The 8155-nt window shown below is 53.1% G+C and overlaps 1 non-coding gene across 3 annotated transcripts; it reads left to right on the top strand.

The window, feature by feature from the left end:
• The first annotated feature begins 325 nt into the window (after window positions 1-325).
• PLAAT4 (phospholipase A and acyltransferase 4) lies at window positions 326-6870 on the top strand. Of its 3 annotated transcripts, none has more exons than XR_012375485.1 (2): window positions 326-401; window positions 3244-6870. It is a non-coding gene; the product is annotated as a phospholipase A and acyltransferase 4 (transcript). The 3 variants fall into 3 exon arrangements; XR_012375486.1 differs by lacking the exon at window positions 326-401 and adding an exon at window positions 1022-1117; XR_012375487.1 differs by lacking the exon at window positions 326-401 and adding an exon at window positions 1213-3157.
• The last annotated feature ends 1285 nt before the right edge of the window (window positions 6871-8155 follow it).

The following is an 8155-nucleotide window of genomic DNA, read 5'->3' as shown; positions in this document are numbered from 1 at the left end:
CAACACTTTGTCTCTCTCCATTTATTGGCCTGTCCTGCAGTGAGCAAATTGGATCTGGGTTCAATGACAAGCCACAGTGATCCCATCTTTTGAGGTGGGTAATCACTGACCCTTCCATTTAGAGCAAGTGTTTACTCTCCCTAAAAAAAAGTTTATGTGATGCCTGGGTGACTCAGCTGGTTACGTGCTTGACTCTTGACCTCAGATCAGGTCTAGATCTCAGGGTCTGGAATGTGAGTCCTGCTTTGGGCTCCAAATTGAGTGTGGAGCCTATGTTAAAAAGAAAGATTCCTTGTAGTAGTTTTTAAATATTATCAGAAAGAAAGTGAAAGCTAAACTCTCACCTTTGGTATAAAAGTCCCTCCTCATGCAGCAGAACAGCAGACTCCACCATGGCTGAGGTAAGCCCCCTGGAACTTTCTATTTGCAGTTCTCCAGCAGTAGGCCACCCCCAGCTTATAAAAGCCTCAGTGTGGGTTCCTGGTATTGGGCACTCTGAATTCCAGAGTTTGGAAAGGCTTTAAAGGATATTATGGAAAAGTCTTGGTTGTTTAAAACTCTCTTTTCCTGCAGGACAGTGTGGGCTTCAGGCCCAGTGAGCCTCCCCTCTCCTCTGGCTCAGCGCAGGGCCCAGGGGCTCCTGGGGAAGGAGTTGAGTTGGGGTGGGGGTTTTGCCTGCCTGAGCTGGGAAGCATCTGGTGTGTGGGCCGAGGAGGTGGTCCCAGGACTTGGGAAGTGAGGGGATTCCCCAATGTGCCTGTCTCCCTCGCTGGGGCAGGAGTTCAGTGCCTGCTCAGCTCTCTCCTCCTCTCTCCTCTTCCCTCTTTGGCATCTGTCCTGCCTCGGTAAGTATGCTTCCATTCCAGCCTTCTGACTCTGATCTTCCAGTCAGCCCTGATGTGCAGATTCACGCGGTCCAGGCAGGGGCAGGACGGGATCCGATGGTTAATGTGCACCAAAGGGGAATGAGTTGAATCAGGCGATTCAGAGAAATGACTGCATTCTCAGAAGGAGTGACCCACTCTGCACCCACCTGATCCCCTGGAGTGAGCCGAGGGCTTGATTGCTGCAAAAACAAATCTACCCTTTGTTGCCTGGGCAGCCTCTCCTTCTCCAGGTGGGGCCCAGGGTCACATTTTATTGCCACCAACTACTGTGCAGGGTGTCTGGGCCTGACCTTAGTTACACACTGAATCTCAGAGTGAAAACTCCCCTTTTGATTCCAAAGTGGAGATCATCCCTGGGTGTGCTGTGCCCTGGCTGAGAGAGGGGAGTCGCTGGGCCCTGGGTTGTGGCCACACTGACCCTCCAGCCCCTCTTCCATGTGGATTTCCTCCACCCCCATTCCAGGCCAGGCCCTTCACCGGATCCTGCGGAGGAAGGAGCCGGGCAGCACACAGGATCCTGCCCCAGTGGAGCTCAGAGCCCACAGGGAGGTGCAGACAGACACGGGGAATCCCAGCAGGACAGGATCCATGCAGCGGGAGGTGGCAGCTGAGCCAGGCTGGGGCCCTGAGAGCAGCTGCTCAGAGAGGGATGTCTGTGTAGGGGAGAAGAAGAAAGGAGGGGTGGGGAAGGTGACTGTGACCGAGACAGCCCGATGTGCAGAGGATCAGAGGCAGGGGCCAGCTCTGTGGTGAGGAGAAGGGCAAGCCAGTCAGCCTGGGGCCGGAGGGCAGGGACGGTGAGGAGGGCTGAGGAAGCGCTGGCTGGAGAGCCTTTGAGCTGCCCACGGTGCATGCCCCGTGCCCTGAGGCCAGGGAAGGTCATGGCCAGATGTGCCCTTTGGGAAGGCCACAGTGGGTCTTGGGGAGACTGGGTGTGGGGTAGCAGGGACAGGAGGCCAGGGTGGGAGTGGGGGGTGCAGTCAAGAGGGTTAGGGACCTGGCTGGCTAACTCGGAAGAGCATGCAACTCTGGATCTCAGGGTGGTGAGTCGAGCCCCATGTTGGGTTGGAGATTGCTAGAATAAATAAAATTTTTAAAAAAAAGGCTGTGAAGTCTCAGAATCAGGCCCGGAGACTGCCTTGAAGAATTCAGAGGATGAGAAGGGAATGAATTCAGGACAAACTCCCAGGATCAGTGTTGGATGTTGGATATTGGCATGACAAAGAAGGCTAAGGAAGGCTGACCCTTGGTCTCTGATTAGGTGGCCTGCAATGAGAGAGAGAGGTTTGTGGTTTGCTGAGAGCAGCCAGAGAAAGGGAGAGAAATTGAAACATTCTCAAATCAGAGGTTGTGGCCCCCTGGGGTAGGGGTGGGGGGCACTGAGGAGCAGGAAAGAGGTATGGAGGGGGAGAGAGGCAGGACCAAATCAGGTAGAGACGAGGCAGCTCAGCGCTGCCCAGCTGACTGTTCTTGGCCAAGCCCCTCTCTCTCTGATCCTCAGTTGCCCACCTGAGCAATGGGGTGATGCTTCCTTCCCCTGCGGCTGTGGGAAAAGTGCCCGCAGAGGCCTGCCGTGTGCATGCTGGGAGCAAGCCCCCTCAGGGCCAGAAGTTGCCAGCCCTCCAGAGCCTCAGGTCCCTGCAGGATGCTGTTAGCTCGTGTCTCTCAGGTTGGCATCTCCAAGGGCGGGTGTCCTGGGGCTGGAGGGGCCAGCATCTCAGGAGGATCAGGTGCCTGGTGCGGCCACGGACAATGAGGGCTAAGAGGTGTGATAAGGACTGGAGAAGGGTAGAGAAGCTGGTGACTCTCCTCCCTGACTGCTGCGGAGGGTCTGGGGCTCCCAGGCTCAGCGAAGGGGTTTTCATGCAGGTGGTCATGTCCGCAGGCCTGGGAGCAGGCGTACAAAGCACCTGCATATGCATGCTCACAGCCTCAGTGTGCACATGAGTACACCCAACACACACACACGCAAACCCAACATATACAACACACAGAGATGTGCAGGTACACGGAACACAACACACAGAATACACATGCACCCCATGTACATATACACACATGTGCTCCCTCACACACATCCCATACAACGTGAGCGTGCGCACATACATACCTAATAATATGCACACACTGAACAAATCTCCACTCTCCCATTCCACAAGGACCTTTTCTCCAGGCTTCCAGCCCCTGGTTGTGCAGAACCTCTGAAAGTGACAGCAGGATGAGGGCCCCACAGGGGCCAGGAGTTCCCTCCCACTGCAGGCTCTCACCAGGTGATGAACATCACCCAGGGCCCCAGCTGGGCGCTCTACTGTTGCCTAGAAGCCTGGCTACACCATTTTGGGTTTTTGTGTAGCAGTTTTGTGAAGAACCCAAACCTGGAGACCTGATCCGGATTTTCCGATTGGCTATGAACACTGGGCCATCTATGTGGGAGACGGTTATGTGATCCATCTGACTTCTCCAAGTAAGCACTGCTGGAAATATTATTTTCAAAATATTTGTTACCATCATGAGAACAATTAGAAGAAAGTGCTGAGCAAGGGAATCCTGAGTTGGTTACTCCCTGAGCTTGCTTGAGCAGACTATACATCCATATCCTACTGAGTAATCGAGTGGAGTCCCATGGGTCTGGAGGCACGGAAGGCAAGTAGAATGCACATTCCAAGGTCAAGGAGGGGATGAGGAGCCTCTGACTTCTGGCGTCCAGCTCATGGATCACTAGGAGTCACATCCTCTGGATGACCTCCCCCAACAGCAATATTTTGGTTATAAAATAGAGATAATATTTACCTCAAAAGTTAAAAGGTGATGAGGTAATATATGGAAAGTAGACAGTTTGTGAAACACTGTCTACTTTTAGGGGATACTAAAATAAATTTGATCCCTTTCTGAAATGTACAAGTGCACAAAAATTGCACAAATAGTAAATGACTATCATTGTTTATAATAGCAAAAGTTTTGAACAACCTAAGTGTTCAATAACAGGGCTTGATCAAATAGATGATCTATATCCATGGGATGGAATACAATGACATTGGCATAAGCAATCATGACATTAACTGACCTAAAAAAATATTCACAGCTCATGCAGTAAAAAGAACAAAATCTGTGATTCCTCCAAACAGCAAGACCTCAATAGTGTACTCCCTTGGTTCTGTTTATGTCCTGTCCCTTCTCCCTCCCTGTCTCGCCCTCTCCTGCAGCTCCCGATGACCATGGTGGTGTCTCTGATTCCAGGTGAGTACCTGGGGGCTGGCTCTGGCATCATCTTTTCCATTCTGAGCAACAGGGCGGTGGTGAGACAGGAGCTCCTTCAGGAAGTGGTGGGGAGCTGCCCCCATAGGGTCAACCTCTTGGACTACAAGTGCAGACCACGGCCTGTGAAGCTGATCTCCTGCTCTGCGAGGGAGAAGACTGGTCAGGAGATGAAGTACAGTGTTCTGGGCAGGAGCTCTGAGGACTTTGTTACCAACCTGAGATATGGTGAGCCCAACAGCAGGCAGGTAAGGCTCTCTTTGAGACAATCCTTCTTTCTCCTGGAGGTCCCCCTGGGGTGGCAGTGACCAAGCTGTGCAGCCAGAGGGGAGAATTACCATGACCCACTGGCTGGGAGTCAGGATGTATGAGCTCAAATCTTCAATCAGCTTCTGATCCACTGGGGGTCTGTGGACAGGCCACTCCCTCCCTGGGCCTCAGTTTCCCCATGTGTAGGAGGAGGAGTTGGACGGAGGACCTCTGGAGGCCTGCCAGCCTGACCTTCTAGGATCCTTCGCCCGTAGGATCCACCCTAAAGGCAGCTCTTGATGCCCCCAAATGATGTCAGAAAGAGTGTGGGCCAAGCCAGCACCAGGACAGATCTCCTAAGGTCCCAGAGAGCACTCAGGCAAGGGATGCTCAAGATCCATGGGCCTATGTACGAGCTCAAGGATTCATTTATGGAAGATCTGGGGCACAGCTTCCCCACCCACCCCTTCTGGCTTCCACATGTGTTCTCCCCAAACCACACAGCTAATAAGTGGCAGAGGCAAGATTCCAACCCCAGCTGTCCTTCTCTAGAGTCTCTGCTCCTTACCGCCGTACTGAAGCACCTGCAGGGCTCCAGGCCCAGGAGATCGGGTGGACGGAGGCCCCTGGATAAGATGAGGATGAGGATGAAGATGGGAGCAGCAGGTTTGAGGAGGGAAATGAAGATTTTGGATGTGGTTGGCGATGGGTGGTCATTAGAGCTCCTGGTGGCAATGTTGAGTAACAGTTGGACCTAGGAGTCTGGAGTTGAGGGTTGAGGTGGGGCTGGAGATAGAAATTTCCAGGCAGTGCACAGTGCATAGTGAACCCAGAGTATGCTTCCTGTGGCCATGGTTTCCTGAAGTTTCTCCTCAGCTTCTGCCACAGTCCCTCCCTCCCCAGGGCTGTAGTGTAGCCCACACTGCAGAGCAGTTCCCAGGCTCAGCCCCAGAGCTCTGCCCCACCGCAGAAACAAAGCACAACCCCTCCCCGCTTCCCACCCTGAGTCAGGAACGGATGTGGTCACCCAGTTAGCTCACAAAAAAGGATCCCATCCGCCCATCCCGCTAGTTGTCAGGAGAGGCCCAGACAAGACCACCACTAAGAGGCCTCCTCAACTTACAGGTCTCCTAGGAAGTAGGTCCCCTGTAACCCAGCCAGCATCTTCCTAGGAGAGGACTCTGGGCTGGCAGCTCAGCGGGAGGGAGGATGAATGTAGCCCCCAGGCCCTTGGGAGGGAGGGAGAACCTGTCTGCACTTGCTGTGGATGCTGACCATGTGCTACTCACTTTCATGTGGCATATGCCCTGACTGGAGGAGGGGCGACCCTGGCAATGAGCCTTCTAGGTGTTGTTGGATACTTTCTTTTGAAGAGCTAATCCCCAAACCAGTGACGGCCTGAAGGAGCCCCAAATCCTGCAACTACACAGACCAGTGCAGACACCCCAGGGCTCCGCTGTCTGCGAGACCCTCGCCCTCGGGCCACCTAGGTTCTGTCTCTCCCTTTCCCTCTCTCACTGGCTGAAGGATGGGCTAATTGTACCAAGACCAAAGAATCAGTAAGTGTATCTTCAGAAGGACTTCCACCACAAGTAGTTTTCTAGACTTCTGAACCAGAAAGGAAGAAAGGAACATTAATTTGGCACCTGTTGGGTCTTCCCAGCAATTTCTAGCTAAGTGACCTTGGGAAAATCTCTTGACTCTCAGAGCTTGGGTCCCAACCTTCTCTGGGTTGGGGGTAATGATCCACTTTCCACTGATGTTGTCAGGATTAAGTAAGGTCATGTGGAGAAGTCACCCCCCCCATGATGTCTGGTGCCTAGCTAGTATTCCGTGGAGTGTCTACATCCTTCCACCAAGACTCACCATTGTTGTCATGACACATCATTCATTTCACTGTTGGGATGCCAAAAAAAATCCAAACCCAACCGCTGAATTCTGTCCCGCTGTAGCCACACCACCTGGTGCTTGAACCCCCCGACTCTGCGAACGCAGTTCCCAACGTCTTCCCAAGCACCTCCTTTGCTCAGCTCTCCTTTTAGCTTTCTTTGTCAACTCCAAGTCCGGTGCTCATCGTCTGTGACTACCAGATGGAAGTATATACACTTTCCCTGCCTAACCTGCCAGGGCTCAAGCTGCCCCTAGGTTGAATGCTGAACATTAGCCACCTTGACTTTTAGGGCACTGAAAGACTGTGCATGCGGCTCTAATGATGTGTCATTACACATTTGTCCAGACCCACAGAATATCCAACATCGAGAGTGGATCCAAAGGTGAACTGTGGACTTTGGGGCATTATGATGTGTCCGTGTGGGGTCATCAATTGTAACAACAATGGACCCTCTGCTGAGGGATGTTGATAGTGGGGGAGGCTGTGCGTGGGGCAAGCAAGGCGTGTCCAGGAACTCTCTGTACCTTCCTCCTAATCGTGCTGTGAAGCTAAAATGGCTCTAAGAGATAAAGTCTTTTGAAAAAATTAGCCACCTCTGAATATCCCTCTGTTCCTTCACAGCAAGCCCTCCATGTGGTCTCAGAAGTGCCAAGTCCCCGTGATCTCAGGCTTGCTCAGCCAGCCTCTGCCACCGGTGACCCTACTAAATGGCTGCTCCATTTGGCCATCCTTCGTGGTGGCCACTACAGCCACTCCCTGTCAGGCTTGAGGCTTAGGGATGTCACCCTCCCTGGGCTGTACCTTCCCAAGCATGTGAAAGCTGGTGGGTCCCTTAATCCCCCAGCACAAGAGAGGCCAGGCTGGAACTAACTAGTCACAAGACTCCCCTGAAAACTCAGGGCTACCTGGGGTGACTGAGACATAGGAGGACAAGTGAACTCTCGGGGCCGCCAGCTGGCTGCATGTACCACAGAGCCATCCTCCAAGGGAATGACCCTGTGCTGCCCAAGGTGAGGGGACAGGTGCTCAGGGGAGCCACTTGCCCAGGTGACAGCAGTGCTCAGAGAACCAGGCTGCCCTCAGCAGTCCCTCTGCTGTGGGAAAAGGCCACTGTCCCACCTCTTTATGGTGAGTCACCTAGAGAGCTGCCCAGGACATCACCAGGCAGTCCCCTCATCTCTCTATAGGTTTTGCGGGAGGTCCCCTTAATCCCCATCTGTTTCTATCCTCCTATCCTGGTACCTGGAATTTGCCATAATGAATTCAGTTTTTAGCCTTTGCCTTTCATACAACATTTGCTTTCAATCTCCTTTCAATGCATTGGTATCTTAGTAAAAAGTAGCCCATGGTGGCTTTCAGTACTCTGGTAGGACCTGGAAGAAATGGGACTTAGGATGGGCCAAGTCTTGGTGTGAGCGTTGTGTAACCTGGAACAACCCTGGTTGTGGGGGAGGGAGGGTGTTCTTTGAAACAAATGGTCAGGATGGGGAGGCAGTAGAGAGTTAGGAAGGAGGAATGCTAAAGAGGGAGGTGGGGAACTTGAAGACAAGCTCCCCTGTTTCCCTGAGAACGCCTCACATGCTGCACGGCAGGAGGGTCGGTCCTACTCTGGGGCCTTCGGGAAGGCAAGCGACTAGAAGGCTCTTTGCCCACCCTTGGGGATGCTGGTCAGGAAAGGAGGCAGGAGGCCTGGGTTGTGAGGATCCCCTCAGCCCTTCCTCTCAGCCAGACCCTCAGGGCAAATGTTGGCACCATCAGCCTGCTCTCTCTACACCCTCTCTGTTTACTTTGCTCTCTGGGCTACTCTAGTGGACCCCCCCTTCCTTGAGACTTTTCCAGAAAAGGGTCATGCTCAGTCCCTATGCCCACTCTC

Source organism: Callorhinus ursinus, unplaced genomic scaffold (assembly GCF_003265705.2).
Source record: "Callorhinus ursinus isolate GAN/ISIS: 27379988/994484 unplaced genomic scaffold, GSC_fseal_2.0 scaffold51, whole genome shotgun sequence".
In the NCBI taxonomy this organism is placed as follows: Eukaryota; Metazoa; Chordata; class Mammalia; order Carnivora; family Otariidae; genus Callorhinus; species Callorhinus ursinus.
The sequence above is the reverse complement of the archived record's forward strand: the minus strand, read 5'-3'. Positions and strand labels throughout refer to the sequence as shown.